This window comes from Sminthopsis crassicaudata, chromosome 1 (assembly GCF_048593235.1).
Source record: "Sminthopsis crassicaudata isolate SCR6 chromosome 1, ASM4859323v1, whole genome shotgun sequence".
NCBI lineage: Eukaryota > Metazoa > Chordata > Mammalia > Dasyuromorphia > Dasyuridae > Sminthopsis > Sminthopsis crassicaudata.
This window is the reverse complement of record NC_133617.1, coordinates 584,664,404-584,680,670: the sequence shown is the minus strand read 5'-3', so window position 1 is coordinate 584,680,670 and position 16,267 is coordinate 584,664,404. Positions and strand designations below refer to the sequence as shown.

The 16,267-nt window shown below is 38.8% G+C and overlaps 1 protein-coding gene across 6 annotated transcripts in view; it reads left to right on the top strand.

Annotated features, from left to right (window-relative positions):
- The first annotated feature begins 2,130 nt into the window (after window positions 1-2,130).
- The window catches only part of LHFPL2 (LHFPL tetraspan subfamily member 2), a 224,969-nt gene continuing 210,832 nt past the window's right edge, over window positions 2,131-16,267 (top strand). For 4 of the 6 annotated variants that reach the window (XM_074282341.1, XM_074282338.1, XM_074282343.1 and 1 more), the window contains exon 1: window positions 2,131-2,689. The gene's annotated coding sequence lies outside the window, so the exon portion shown is untranslated. The remainder of the gene's footprint in view (window positions 2,690-16,267) is intronic. The other 2 variants (XM_074282339.1, XM_074282342.1) reach the window with 1 other exon arrangement.

The following is a 16,267-nucleotide window of genomic DNA, read 5'->3' as shown; positions in this document are numbered from 1 at the left end:
ATATACCACAGTCAATACACATTTATTAAACACAGTCAACTGTAATTTTTCTATGATATGATATTTAATATTTGGGTTTGGTATCCATATGGAATTCATTGTTGTATGTTTTGTGAAATGGCAATTGACACCTAATTTCTTATAGAGGAGAAAAAGAGAAAGAATAGCTGTAAGACATATTGTGAAGGTACTACTGAACAGGACTTGGAAAGTGGTTGGCAACAGAATGTGAGGGAAACGGAAGACTCAGATATGACACCAAGATTTTTAACCTGATCATATAATAGCAGAAAGAGAAGTTTGTAGAAGGGTCTGCTTTGGGGAAAACATTAATGATATTATAAGTTGCAAAGAGGTAGGTACCTATGCCAATCTCCTCATTTTTAGATATGAATATTGAGATTCAGAAAGTCAGCAAATGATTTGCAGAGCTCAGCTACTTAAGGTAGTAGCAGAAGAACTTGAACAAAGATCATCCATAACTCCAAATCCAACTCTTCGACCAATACTAAGTTGTTCATATGATTATGGCTCCTTTTTGGCCATGTTAAAATATAGTACATACAGGTGGAGGTTTCCTGTAATTCGAGGTGTGCATCTGAAGTTCCTAGGAGAATCAATGTTGGGGACTATATAAATTAGTATGTACTAGCACTGATGATTGTTGAAGATTAGGATGTGACAGGAAGGAGTATATAGAGGAAGCACCATAGGAAAAAACTTCCAAAAGTATCCAGTTTAGGGCCTTGAAAAGAGATTCAGGAGCTTCAGAGGTTGGAAATCCCCTGATATTACTAAACACTTAAAGAATTGGTATAACGTACAATTGTTAGATGAAATTCTAAGAAAGGTGAAGTCATTAAAATAAAATCTAAAAAAGTGGATAGATAGATAAACCTGGAGAGAAGCAAAGATTCATTAGACCCAGTCTCCTTGTTTAAACCAACTCCTCAAACCACAGACCTCTGCAACTGGAACTTAGCTTTTCCAATTCTTACAGTCATCTTTTAACTTTTGAATTATCAAGTTTTGATGACTTGGCTACAGGTAAGGTTTGTGGCTGTTGCTTTTCCTATAGATTATTTTGTTTTTAGAAAATTTGGGGGTTTTTGTTAAAACGAATTCATGGTTGAAATAAGTTTCATGAAAAGAGATCTTGAGACAAGAAATCATTTATTTTATATAGGCCCATTTCAGCTTAGTTCCCTTTCTCTATAGGAAAAAATCCATTTCAGCAGTAAGTACATTATGTAGGCAGGACCGAGGCCTGACCAAATTGTGACAGTCTGTTGTCCTCTTTTCCCCCCTTCTCTATTTCCCTTCTTCCTTCCTTCTCTAAATTGGTCTCAGAGTTCACAGCTGGAGAGGGGAAGGTTTTTTGCCACATACCCCCCATCCCATTTCCTCTCTACTGTCGGTGGACCCTGTTACTTCCCAGATGTCACCCTTTGGCTCAGGGATCGAAGCTGGCACATCTTCTCGTCCAGCTCTGGGCTCCCCCCCCCCCCTTGCCTCCACCATTCGGGCATTGGGGAGGGGCCCCGGGACTCCGCCCCTCTGTCCTCCCTAGCCGGCGCCACTGGCCGGAACTCGGCTTGGCTATTCTGCAGCTTGGAGTTCGCTCTTGCTCTCGTGAGAGAGTTGGTCTGAAACTACTTCTGCGCTCCCGGGGGATTCCCCCAGTCGGGTCTAGCCCAGGCGTATTCCTTCCCGGGACTCCTGAAGTTAGTGGGCCAGCTTTTAAACCCCCAGATAGCCCAACCTTTAGTTCTTGAGCCCCAGGGGCACCTGGGAGTGATGACCACTCCACATACCAACCAGCTCCGTTCCTCCTTCTTACCACCCCTCTGCCTGACCCACAGATGCCCTCCCAGCGAGCGCTCCCAGGCTTTCCAGTCCCGGGCTAATCTGCACTCCATTGGGTTCCTTTGCCCCTCCTCTTCGGGATCCCCTTTCTGCAACACACTCCCTTTCTCTGCAAGACACACCTCTCTCCCCTGCCCCCACCTCCCTTAGGACATCCCCTCGGTCCCTTCCCGCCAGCCAGGACCTCTCTTTTCTCCACTCTATCCCTTCCCCCTGCCCAGATCTTTGGCTCTCCGCCCCCCTTTCCCCTGTACATCTCCCTCTGAGCCCCCGTTGGCCCCTCCTTTCTGTTCCTCCCAACTGCCCCGCCCCCAGAGGAGAACCCCCTTCAGCTCTCTCCGCCCCTCCCACCGGGACACCACGCCCCCCTCCCGGGTTTCTAGGGGACTGTCTGCAGAGCTGGAGAAAAGGAGCTGGGAGGCAAGACCCTGGTGAATGGAGAGAGAGTCAGCCTCTGGCCAATCCTGAACACTGAGGCTCGGTTGCTCTCTGCCTCTCTGGGCCTCCGTGGTGGTGGAGGTTAGAGCTCTTTTAGCATTAAACCTCGGTTCCTCTCCTCCCCCAAACTCTGTCGACCCCTCTTTCCCCTCCCCAATCCTGTTGCCTCCTCCTCCTTTCCTCGTCCCTCCTCCACTTTACAGTCCCGAGACTAGCGGCCAACCGGGCCAAGAGCGAGGTGGGAAAGAGGCGTAACGGGAAGAAAAGGCTTGTTGGCGAAGTCCCGGGCCACTTCCCGGCCCAGGGTCCGAGCCCCGTGGGCTTAGTTGGCGGCCAACTTCCCAGCAAGGAGAGCGGCAGCTCTCATTCTGCTCTGGGCGGGCGGGTAAGTGGGGAAAAGGAATTGGGGGGTCAACTCCATTCATTCGCCGGCCAGTCCGGGAGAAGAAGGGGCATGGGTAGAGAGCCTTAGGCTTCTTTGGCCGGGCAGGGAGCACCTCTCTGTTCCTCCTCTTCGCCCCCCCCGAAAGCGGTTTATTTCTCTGATTTAATTTGGGGGGCTTGGCAAGAAAAGCTTGTCTGGAAGAGAGGCGGCGGTGCCGGGAGAACAGCCGGTGGCGGGCCCAAATCTAGCAAAAAGTGGAGATGCAGGACAGCGGCTACTGAGTCCTTTATTGCGGGCGGGCTTTCTCCGGAGTTTCATTCTCTCAAAGCTGCTTCCCTCCTACTCGGAAACCTGGGTTGAGAGAAAAGTGGAGGAAGGGTAGAGGGGGAATCCCTCTGCTGAAACCTCAGGGAGCTCTCTTTGGCCTGGAGTAGGGGCCGGAGGGTTAGTGAGAATGGGAAGGAAGCAGCTTCTTCTGTCCTTGGCTCTGGCTGCTACTGCCTGCAAGAGGGAAAAAAAAAAAAAAGGTTCCTGGAACCGCTTTCCCCGGGGATGCTGGAGGGAGGGAGATCAGTCCGGCCCGCCCGCCGCTCCTCTTGGGCTCTGGAGGTTGCGGTTGGGTGCGTGCTTTCAGTGGGCTGGTGCTCCTTGCGCTCATCTCGGATGGCCGCGTTGGTCCATTCTGGGCGCTCCGAACACCCAGCTGAGGTTGGATGCCTGCGCCTTTTCCTACAGTATTATGTGGGGGTTTCAGTCGCGCCTGCTACAAACGCCCCGGCTGCATTTTTGTGGGAAGCGGTGTGATGGGGGTGGGTATGGAGGAGTTGCGGGATGGAAAAAGATGGGCGTGGAGGTGGGGCAGACCACATCTGGGCTGATTGTCTCTGTGGGTTCAGCCTGGGTAAAGGACTGAAAGGCGAATGTGTGTGTGTTTCTGGATTTATTTAAGCACATGCTTGCTTGCTTGCTTGCTTGCTTTTTTTCCATTTAGCGGTCCAGAGTTCTTTGAACTTGGAAATACTAAAAGATTCTCACAATTTCCCCCCAACCCAAACGTGTAGGGTTATTTCAGGAGGATCGAGATTTTTAACAACTGGAGATGATAACTTTCCAAGGGGAAGGGGGCGGGAGAAAGTGCGGACATGGGTTAAAGTAAAGACTTTTCCTCCACTCCCTCTACCCCCATCCCAGAACCATTTCCTGTATTTCTCGTTTTCTCCACTGTGATTGTGTCTACAGTTTACCATTAGTGCCTTGCTAGAAAATGTGTAACTTTCAAAACAAAACCAACCAGGGAAAAGGCAACAGCTATAGGAGAGGGGAGAGTAAACCCCCAAAGCCCCAGATTGAGGCTCGAATTTATCAGGAGCCTATTGCTTTCTGACTTGTGCACTAATCAGGGATTTCCATCCATTCCATGGCTAGTTTTCAAAAGGGAATGGATACAAGCTATTTCCTCTCACAGTGTTATTTTACTGGTGTATCTGTTCATCACCTCCCATTTACCTCTGCCCTCCCTAGTGGGGAGGAAGGGAGGACTAAAAATATATCTAGTGAGAAATGCAAATAGTTAAGGGGAAGAGAAATGAAATGTGAGATTATCTCATTTATTTGAACTGTCATTAAGGAAAATCATAGTGCTTGTGATATTCTTGAAATTGTTTACCTGGCAGAAATTTGATTCTTAAGTGGATAAATTTTGATGGAATTGAATTGCTACTGAATAAAACAGTGATAATACTTTATGCTAAAGTGATAATGTAGATATCGAACAAAAGGGATTTTTGTTGCAAAAAAATATAGTGAATGTTTTACATGGGGAGGGGAAATAAACATTAAGGCTAACTAATTAAGGACTTGTGGGCAGGATAGAGTCTGGAAGCTGTAAAAATCCACTTTTTCCCAGAGCAGAGCCAAATAGCAGTAGTAATGAGCTTTCTAAAAAGGGTCTACTTGGAAGATGATGGGAATTATGAGACACAACTGATCTCAAACTACTAGATGCAATCCTTTGTGGATAAGTGCAAAGTAATGCATGCTGAAAACAGTAATTTACACTGCTCATCTATGCTGATGGGTTCTGAATTAGTTCGTCTCCTGAGGAAAAGTTTGGAGTGATGAATTAAGAGTTTTACTGCATAGTATTCTGCCAAAATGAATAAATTATGAGTTTATTGTTAAAGTAATATGGAAAAGTGTATCCATTAGTAGTGTTTTCTTTACCTTATAACTTCTAAACTTTTGTTTGTGCATTAGCACAAACTTCTTTACTTAGAAGAAACTCTTTCCTCACTTCTGCTTCAGAGCTCAGGCTGCCTACTGCTCTTTCATGAGTTTTTTCCCCCCTACTCCTGCTGCAAGTGGTCTTTTCCCAATCAGATTTGCTCGTTTCATTGATGTCTTTTTTTTTTCTTATGTTGCACTATTTATTTATGTATGTGTCTAGTATCCCACCCCCATTATATTTCAAACTCTGAGGAAAAAAGACTGGCTCATTTTTTTTATCTTTGAATCCCATCTCTGATACTATTTCTGCATAACTTTGAATAAGTCAACCCTCAATTTTCTTATCTGTAAAAAGAAGTCTATAAAGAAAAGAGATGCCAGCTGAGGTACCTTGGATTTTTTTTTTATGTAATAGCTTTTAATTTTCAAAATACATGGAAAGATAGTTTTCAACATTCATCCTTGTAAAACCTTGTGTTTCAAATTTTTCTCACTCCCTTCCCCCACCCTCTCTCTTAGACAGCAACTAATCCAATATATGTTAAACATGTACAATTCTTCCATACATAGTTCTACAATTATTATGCTGCACAAGAAAAATCAGATCAAAAAGTTAAAAAATAAGAAAAAAACAAAATTCAAGCAAACCACAACAAAAAGAGTGAAATGCTATGTTGTGATCCCCACTCAGTTCCAGTCCTCTCTCTGAGTACAGATGGCTCTCTCCATCACAAGTCTATTGGAATTGGCCTGAATCACCTCATTGTTGAAAAGAGTCAAATCCATCACAGTTGATCTTCATATAATCTTGTTGCTGTGTATGATGTTCTCTTGGTTCTACTCACTTCACTCAGTATTAGTTCATGTCTCTCCAGGCCTTTCTTTTTTTTTATAGCTTTTTATTTACAAGATATATGCATGGATTATTTTTCAGCATTGACAACTGCAAAACTTTCTGTTCCAACTTTTCCCCTCCTTCCCCCCACCCCCTCCCCTAGATGGCAGGTAGACTAATACATGTTAAATATATTAAAGTATATGTTAAATACTATATATATATATATATATATATATATATATATATGCATATATATATATAATATACACACACACATATCCATGAAGTTATTTTGCTGCACAAGAAAAATTGGACTTAGAAATAAGGTGAAAATAACCTGAGAAGGAAATCAAAAAAGCAAGTGAACAAAAACAGAGGGAGTGGAAATACTATGTTGTGGTTCATACTTATTTCCCAGAGTTTTTCCTCTGAGTATAGCTGGTTCTCTTCATTATTGAACAAATGGAACTGCTTTGGTCCCTCTCATTGTTGAAGAGGGCCACATCCATCAGAATTGGTCATCATATAGTATTGTTGTTGAAGTATATAATGATCTCCTGGTCCTGCACATTTCACTCAGCATCAGTTCATGTAAGTCTCTCCAGGCTTTTCTGAAATCATCCTGCTAATCATTTTTTATAGAACAATAATATTCTATAACATTCATATATCATAACTTATTCAGCCATTTTTTGATGAGCAACCACTCAGTTTCCAGTTTCATGCCATTAAAAAATGGTTGCTACAAACATTTTTGCACAGGTGGATCCCTTTCCCTTTTTTATGATCTCCTTGGGATACAGGTCCAGTAGAGACACTTCTGGATCAAAAAATTATGCAGAGTTTGATAGTCCTTTGCATATAGTTCCAAATTGGTCTCCAGAATGGCTGCATTTGTTCACAGTCCACAAACAATGTATCAGTGTCCCAGTTTTCCCACATCCCCTCCAACATTATCATTTCCTGTCATCTTAGCCAATCTTGAGAAATTTGTAGTGGTACCTCAGAGTTATTTACATTTCTCTGATCAATAGTGACTTAGAGCTTTTTTTTTTTTAATATGACTAGAAGTGGTTTTAATTTCTTCATATGAAAGTTATCTGTTCATATCTTTTGAGCATTTATCAATTGGAGAATGGCTTATATTCTTTATAAATCTGAATCTATTCTCTATACATTTTAGAAATGAAGCCTTTATCAGAATCCCCCTCCAGTTTTAGAGCTACAATCCTATGACTTTGAGTACCAAGCACATTTCAGGGACTTAATAAATCTTTGTGGCATTATTTACCAAATTTATTCTCCAAATCTGTGATTTTGTCAGTGTGCAGGCAGCTTGTAATGAGGAAGCGCCATTGCCTAATGTACCTAATGTACCTAATGTACCTCTCCCCCATTTAGAAACTTGCCTGGATAAATAGCTTGAGAGCATTTAGAGGTTAAATTGCTTCCCCAGGGTCATGTAGCTGCTATGTGTCAGAGTTGAGACTTGAACCAAGATTGTTCTAACCATGCTAACCTGTCCACTATGACAGGCACCCCATCCACCCCTTCTTTCTCACATGCTCTGCTTTCTTGCTCAGGCTCTAATGTGGCTGTCTCGCTACCTGTCAGCCTCTTGTACAGATTCATCATCCTTCCCCTTCCCTGTGTGGTCAAGTTTACCCCTGGGCTATGTTCTGGGCCCTCTCCTCTCTTCTCTCTTGGTGATTAGAGGCAAGTAAGTGGCACTGTGGATACAGAGCACTGGTCCTGGAGTCAGGAACACCTGAATTCAAAGCCAGCCTTCAGATATTAACCATGACTCTGAGCTATCAACTGACCAGAGTGCTGTCTGCCTCAGTTTCCTCTCTTGTAAACTGTTGTGAGGATGAAATGGGGTATTTGTGAAGTGCTTAGTAGAGTACCTGGCACACGATAAATATTTTAAAAATCTCTGTTTCCTTCCTCTCTCCTAATATAGATGACTTCCAGATCTACATATTCAGCCTTCATTTCTCCAGCTCTTGCTTGACAGTTCCTCCAGAACATTCCACGAGTGGATACAACTCCTCATGTCCAAATCAGAAGTCTTTCTCTTTCCCTTCCCCCTAATTTTCCCTGTTTCTGTCTAAGGCACATTCTTCTTGTCACCAAGGTCCCTTGACTCTTTCCATTACCCTTCCCTCTGATCCAGTCAGTTATGTCTTAAAGGTTCCACTTCCTTGACCTCATATCCACTACCTTTTTTCCACTCACACCACAACCACCTGTCACCTGGATAGCATTGTAAATAAAATACATACATTCCCTTTATCCAAGAGTATCTTCCCTCTCTAATCTATTCTCTAGAAAATGGCCAAACTGATATTCTTAAATGGATAAATTTGACCATGTTAATCGCCAGTCCAAGAAACCTCAGTTCCTTTGTCCTCAGGAGAAAGTAAAAATTCTTTTGTTTGGCTTTTAAAGTCTTGTACATTCTGACTAGATTTTTTTTTCTTTTACTTGGACTAATTACATTTTATTCTCCTTCACAATCTCTGTGTTCTAGCTTGACTAGCCTCCTTAAATGTTCTTTACAAGTATATTCTTTCACACGTATGCTGAAATATTCTCCCATATAATTTCCACTTCTTGGAATCCTGGCTCCCATCAAGGCTTACTGCAAGTAATACTTCCTTCAAGATACCTTTCCTTCAGACTCCCTCAATTATTAGTCCTAACCCCAAGACTGTATATTTATTTTCTATATTTTCTGCATGTGCTCTTTTGTGGGACGCTAGGTGGTGCCATAAAGCACTGGACTTGGAGAAGGGAAGTTCAAATCTGGCCCCAGATACTTACTGGCAGTGTGACCCTGAGCAAATCACTTAACCCAATATGCTTCAGTTTTCTTATCTATCAAATAAGCAGAAAGGAATAATAAACTACTCTTTGCTAAGAAAACATTAAAAAGGGGTCACAAAGTGTTGGACATGAGTGAAAAACAGATGAACAACAAACTCTTTTGTAAATATCTCATATACCTCCAGAAGGATGGAAAGTCCTTGAGAGCAAGGTCTCTTAAGTTTGTATCCCCAGCACTTAGCTCAGTTCTAGGCATTAAATAAAAGCTTGTTTACTTCATTGAGATGAACCTGACCTCTCAAAGGTCATTTCAGTGAAACAGATGAAGGGCCTTTCAAGTTGGAAAATGTTCAAGGGCAGCAGTGGACTGTGTGCCCATTGTCTGAGGATGACCTTGGCCAAGAGTAGTGAGGCTTATCACTAAGTCACCTACCAGGTGGTGAATTTTGGGCTCATGGAGACTGGCAACAAAGGCATGTAGGGCTTTCAATCTGCAGCCTGAATTGTTCAGTAGAAAGGTATTAGATACTCCAGTGTAATCTTGTTGAAGTGAAAAAGATCTAGGATAATAAAGAAATATACTGGATAAGAGTGCCAGATCTGAGTCAGGAAGATTCATCTTCCTGAATTCAAATGAAGCCTCAGATACTTAGTAATAGTGTGATCCCCTTCACTCTGTTTGCCTCAGTTTCCTCGTCTATAAAATGAGCTGGAGAAGGAAATGGCAAACCGTTGCAGTATTTTTGCCAAGAAAACACATGAGGTCATGAAGAGTTAGACATAACTGAAGTAAACCAGGAAATTTTTTTTACAAGGGTTCTGATAAAGGCCACATTTCTAAAATATTTCAAATTTATAAGAATACAAGCCATTCTCTAATTGATAAATGGTCAAAGGATATGGACAGACAATTTTTAGATGAAGAAATTAAAAACCATTTCTAGTCATGGGAAAAAACTCTAAATTACTATTGATCAGAGAAATGCAAATTAAGACAACTCTGAGATACCACTATACACCTCTCAGATTGCTTAAAATGACAGGAAAAGGTATACAGCAACATGTGTTTATGATGACCAATTCTGATGGTCTGGGTTCTTTTCAACAATGAGGTGCTTCAGGCCCGTTCCAAAAGGACTTGTGATGAAGAGAGCCATCTGCACCCAGAGAGAGGACTGTGGGGACTGAGTGTGGATCATAACATAGCATTTTCACTTTTTGTTGTTATTCATTTGCTTTTTGTTTTCTTTCTCATTGTTTTCCTTTTTGATCTGATATTTCTTGTGCAGCATGAAAAATGTGGAAATATGTATAGAAGAAATGCACATATTTAACATATATTGAGTTATTTGCCATCCAGAGGAGGGGGGAAAGGGAGGGAGAAAAAATTTGGAACATAAGATTTTGCAAGAGTGAATGTTGAAAATTGTATATGCATATGTTTTGAAAATAAAAAGCTTTTAATAAAAAAACTCAATGACTCAATAACAAAAACCTTTAAACCATATTCTCTATATCACAATTATTGTAGGAATCAAGTGAGATAATGCATTTCAAGAAAATATTTTGGAAACATGAATAAGTTTTTTTCAACTTTTTAAAACTTTTATTCAATATATTTTTGCATGCTAGTTCTTTGAAAATTAGTAATCAATATGTAATAAATAGATATACATCTACATATATGTACATGTATTTAGCAATTCTTAGCTTATTAAAATACTAACTTAACCAGAAATCTCTATTCCATTCTAGAAAGACCCAAGGGCAGTTGCACAGAACAGCTATTCAGTAAATATTTTTAGCCTGGTTAATTGGTCAGCTAACAAGCATTTATTAAGCATTGCTAGTTTCTTGGACCCTGAGGACCCCTCCTCCAACTCTGAGTTCTGATAGGTGAGCCTTCTTCTATTGCCCTAAAGCAGGCTGCCACTTCACCTGCCCTTTCCACCCTATACTTTTCCCATTTTGTCTTTTGCTGTTAAAATATAAGTTCTATGAGAGTAATGACTTTATTTGAATCAGCAGTTAATACAGTGTTTGACTGGCATATGGTAAGTGCTTAATAATGTTTATGTATATAGATATAGATATAGATATGCATATATATACATATACATGCATCCATTATATCTATGCCAAATTAGGATTCCATGAACTAAAATGGGGGGAAAATGTCATCAACACATAGTCATTGAAAGCTGAAGGTATAAAGCCAAAGCACCATTCATGCATTCCACAAACATTTACTTAAGTCCTTAACCACTGTTTGAGGTTTGGAAATATAAAGTGAGAATGTGTGTGAGGGGATGGCAGTGTTTTTACTAGAGGGAAAACAATATCTGGATCAAAAATTAAATACCAAAGATTTATAAAATAATACAGGGTAACTTTGGAATTGGGTTAGTGCTCGAGTCAGGAAGACAAAGGTCTTGGCAACTCAATCAGCATGAGCTTCCTGGAGGACTTAGCACTTAAGGTGAATTGGGGCTAATACTAAGCAGAAGTAAGACTTTGCGCATTTCAGGCCAGAGAGATACTTAGCTCCCTCATCTTAGTTTCTATACCTATAAGATAAAGGGATTAAACTTTGAAGACTCCTCCAGCCCAATAGATCAATGACTCAAAGGAGAATGTTGAGTATGGGGAATGGCAAGTAAGCTGTTGAGCTATTAAAGAGAGATATAGAATAATAAATAATAATAAATTCAGGAAGCTCAGTTGTAACCCAATGGCATCAGTCCACCAAAGAGATGAGATTGGTCTGACTGGTGCTTGAATCTCTTTCCTGTTATCTTAGAAAATGTGGCTCATAAAATGAAAAAAAAAGACTAGACCCCATTAGCTTTTAAGCCACACAAACCAAGTGTTGTTTTATCATTTCATATCTGATTTCTCATGATCCCATTTGGAGTTTGCTTGGCTGAGATACTGGAGAGATCTGCCATTTTTTTCTCTAGCTCATTTTACATATGGGGAAACTGAGACAAATAAGATGAAGTAACTTATGCAGTGTCACACAGCTAGTAACTGAGGTCACATTTGAATTCAGGTCTTCCTGGTTTCAGGCTGGTATTCTCTAGCTACTGTATTACCTACTTGCTCCTACAACAACAACCCAAGTAGTTCTGAGCTTATTGCATATGATTTTCCATAATCCTCATACTCAATATCATTCTTTGGCTCGTAGGAGACATCATCTATTTGTCCTCCATATCAGAGGTCTTTAGGATTGTGTCTGACAAGAGTAAATGAATCCTAAGCAGTTATCCAGAAGGCAGTGTTAGGATAGAATTAGGAATGGGCCTATGAATATGACTTAGTTCAGAGAGAGATGGAAAGTGAGGGAGGATGAGATATATAACAGGTGTAGAGGGAGCAGAACTAGGGTTGAAAGTGGATACTTGAAGATATTTTTAAAGTTTTTACTCCTTCATTTAGTCAACATGTGGCTCTGCAAACCCAGTTAGGAGCTCAAAGATCTCTTTAATATTATTCAGTTGTCACTAGATTTAGTTGTTATGAAGTAGATTGTTTTGGAATATTGCTTAGCTCTCACTTTTTAAACTTGCTTTGTCCTCTTATCTTAAGCAGATAGTAAATTTCTCCAAAGTAGGAACTACACTTTATATTCTTTTTGTATTTTACTCTCCATTAAATTGACAGTAAATGTGAGTTTACTATTTATAATAATAATAATAATAATAATAATAAACACCAAATATTTACATGGTACTTGAAGGTTTGTAAAATAGTTTACAAAAACCTTTACTTTCACAACAACCATGACAAATAGGTGTTATTATTATCATCATGTCCATTTGCAGATGAAGAAATTAGGCTGAAGGAAGCCAAGTGAATTACCAGGGTCATGAAGTTACTAAGTGTCTGAGACTGAATTTTACTGAACTGTGTAGCTGCTTCTGCATAATGTAAGAATGCATTTGAGACACAAACCAAATACAACAACAATAATCCAATACTGTACCTATTGCCCAATTATTATAGTAATCCTCCATTTAGGATCTTTACCTATGCTGAGAAAAGATTTTTATATTGTACTCAATATACTCTTTAAAAAATTTTTTTAGTAAATTTTTAATGGAGATAGTTTTCAGCAAAATTTTTCTATCTTTTGATTTCACTGAAAGTCAAGAAAAATATAGTCTTCATAGGTGAAAACCTATTTATAATAGTTATGCTCAGGTTTTTTTTGCTTTTTAAAAAAATAATAGCTTTTTATTTTCAAAATACATGCAAAGATAGTTTTCAGCATTCACCATTGCAAAACTTTGTGTTCTAAATTTTTCCTCTCTCCATCTTCTCCCTCCCCTAGACAGCAAGTAATCCAATATAGAATAAACATGTACAGTTCTTCTAAACATATTTCCACATGAAAAATCATATCAAAGGGGAAAATAAGAAAGAAAAAAAAGCAATCAAACAATAATAAAAAGGTGAAAATACTATGTTGTGATCCACATTTGGTCCCCATAGTCCTCTCGCTGGCTGCAGATGGCTCTCTCCATCACTAGTCTATTAGACCAATATATTCTTTTATTTCATCATGCCTTATTCTCCCTTCAGTACAGAGAGAATAATTCAGTGTATTATATATCACATTTAGGTATGGAATCAGTCAAACTCGTATCTTAATCCTGCCTTTTTTGATAGTGACTGAGAATGTGACCAAGGGCAAGGCATTGATTTTTCTGAGATTCATCTAGCAATGTTTATTGCTACTGTTATAAGCATGTCCAAATGAGTCTACTATTCAAGCAAATTGACACTAAATAATAAAATTTCTAGAAACATTTAAATTCCACACACTTTATCTCCTCCTAACCACTTTTTATTCCCATCTTACAGATGAATAGAAAGGAAATGAGGCAAAGAAAGAGGTTTAGGAGATATCTAGATATATTCTAAATGGCTGCAGAATTTATGAAGAAGTTTAGATTGGCTGATATACCTTCAGTTATAAACTGCAAAATATTCTATGTGCCTTGGAAATTCTACATAATTTCCTTATAGAGTAACAGATAACTCATTTGAAGTGCCCTGATTTGGCAAATTCTATATCATAGTATATAGTATATTCCCAAAATCTTAGTTTAGTTTTAAGCTATTAAAAAAAATGAAAACAAGCCTCCAAACAGCCAAAAATAATTTTATAAGATTCCTACCACTAATGAAATTTTGTATACTTTGTTCCTGGGAAGGCTTAGCATATCCTCATTCAGATGCTATATTCTCTTATTTTAGATGTAATTATAACAAGTTTATTTATTCATTTACCCAGTTCACAGCAATCTATAAAAACCAAATTAGAAAATGAGGAGAGATCAACTACTTGAGGAAGGTCCATAAAAGGAAGGAAGAGGTAACAGCTGATGGTAGCAAGAAAAGCAAAAAAGAAAATCACAAGAACTGAAAAAGTATAACAATCTAGTGGACATTTATTATAGGGACATTATATTATAACATGGTATACAATTAAGTCACCTAAAGATGATCCTGAATCATCATGAAAAGGATATAAATATTTAGTAACTTCTGTTTTAAAAGGCAATACAATAAGCAATATATTTTTATTTATTTAATTTTAATTCTAAATTTTTTTTTTTTTGGCTGAGGCAATTGGGATTAAGTGACTTGCCCAGGGTCACACAGCTAGGAAGTGTTAAATGTGTGAGCTCAAATTTGAACTCCAGTCCTCCTGACTTCAAGGCTGGTGCTCTATCCATCTACCTACCCTAGCAGTATATTTTTAGAAAGATTTCTATTGGAAAAAAAATGCGCACTTTACAAATTTGGAACCATAAAAATGAATTTAGGTAGAAAAGCCCACCAGGACAGTGCTGGATAAAAGTGCCTTACTCTAGAGAGATTACCTGTGCACTCATATTTCATTCCTTGAAATTTTAGAATTAAAAAAAAAAATCTATTTATCCATTTAATTTTGGAAAGATTAAAAAAAAACACTCCAGTTTATCTCATGTATTAGTCACTTTTTTTAGCTAGTTTTTTTTTTTTTTTTTGTTTGTTTGTTTGTTTTTTTTTGTATGTGCTATCCTTTTATAACCTTGTATTAGGACCTTGGTAAATAAGTGAAGGAGAAACTCAGTGTACTTAATCTTTTTACATTGACATGTCCTCTTATTGTTTGGTATAGTTTATTATTATTGATTGAGTCTTCTAAGAAGTCTTCTAAGCAATATTTGGAAAGGCATTTAAGTTAAACTTTTAAATAACGTATTTATTCATGCTAGGACTTTGAAGGTGACATTTAGAAAGGTGTGGCAACTAGATCAATATTTAAAGGTCTTCACTGAGTTCCTGGAACAACAGTTCCTGAAAATTATGTGTAGTTACAGTATTTAAGGGAAGAATATTTAGGAATACCAAAGGGTAATTTTACAATTCTGGGATCTAATTTAAAAGCAGGAACAACTAGGTGTTACAATAGATATAGTGAGGTCAGGAAGGCTTAAGCTCAAATGTGACTTTCAGGCACTTACTAGCAATGTGACCTTGGGCAAGACATTTTTCTTATCTGTAGAATGAGCTGGTGAAGGAAATGGCAAGCTACCCCAATGTCTTTGCCAAGAAAATCCCAAATGGGAGTCACAAAGAGCCAGGTATGCTTGAAAACAACTGAGCAAAACACAATGTATAAGTCGCTCTTTAGCTCTGTTTTCATTTGTGATTTTATTGACATAGTATAAAGAATTATCATCTCTGAAGGATGATATAAAGTAAAACTTCTAAACATATGGAATCATGTAACTGAATAAGGGAGTTGAGAAATTATGATTTATTATCAGTAAATGTTTAATTTATATACCTATTTTTATATCAATGTCATGTAAAAGATTTTCAGTTAGTAAGGGGTTTGTGAGTAGAAAAAAATTTAGGAAATCCTGATATAGAGGATGTAGCATAGGGCAGATTGGAAGAGGATGACATCTCAGCCCAGAATAAGAGCTATGAGGTAGATGTTTTTTTTTCAAGAACAAATTTTTTAGGAAACATGTTTGTATGCTTGAAATGTCTCTGAAAGTGTTATAGATTGCATTTTTTACCCAAGATACCCAAATCTTCACAGGTATCCTAGGCTAATTGATGGCTATCTGTATACATGTTGCAGAAGATGATAAAGATATTATCTCCTTATTTTCTGACTCAAAACTGGCAACTTTTTCACTCCTTTCAGCAATAAAAGACCAGTGGTCACTTTTGACACTAGTTCATTGCTTTTCTATATGACAGTGTGGAGAGGAGTAAAAAGTGATGTTTGGGAGAAATCTTTTTGGGGGGATATAGGAACCAAAAAGGCAAGTGGTAAGTGGTGCAGTGATTAAGACACAGGACCTGCAGTTGGGAAGATTCATCTACCCTAGTGAATATTCATCCTCAGAAAACCATTAGCTCTGACCCTGGCAAGTCACTGAATCCTATTTACCTCAGTTTCCCACATCTATAAAATGAGCTGGAGAAGGAAATGGCAAACCACTCTATACCTTTGCTAAGAAAACCCTGAATGGAGTCACAAAGAGTCAGACATGATTGAAGCAAATAAGCAACAGGAACAGAAAGGAACAGAGAGACCCACTTTCTAGTTGTATGTCCATGGACAAATCATTTTCATTTCTCATCTGTAAAATAGGGATAATGGCCAAACT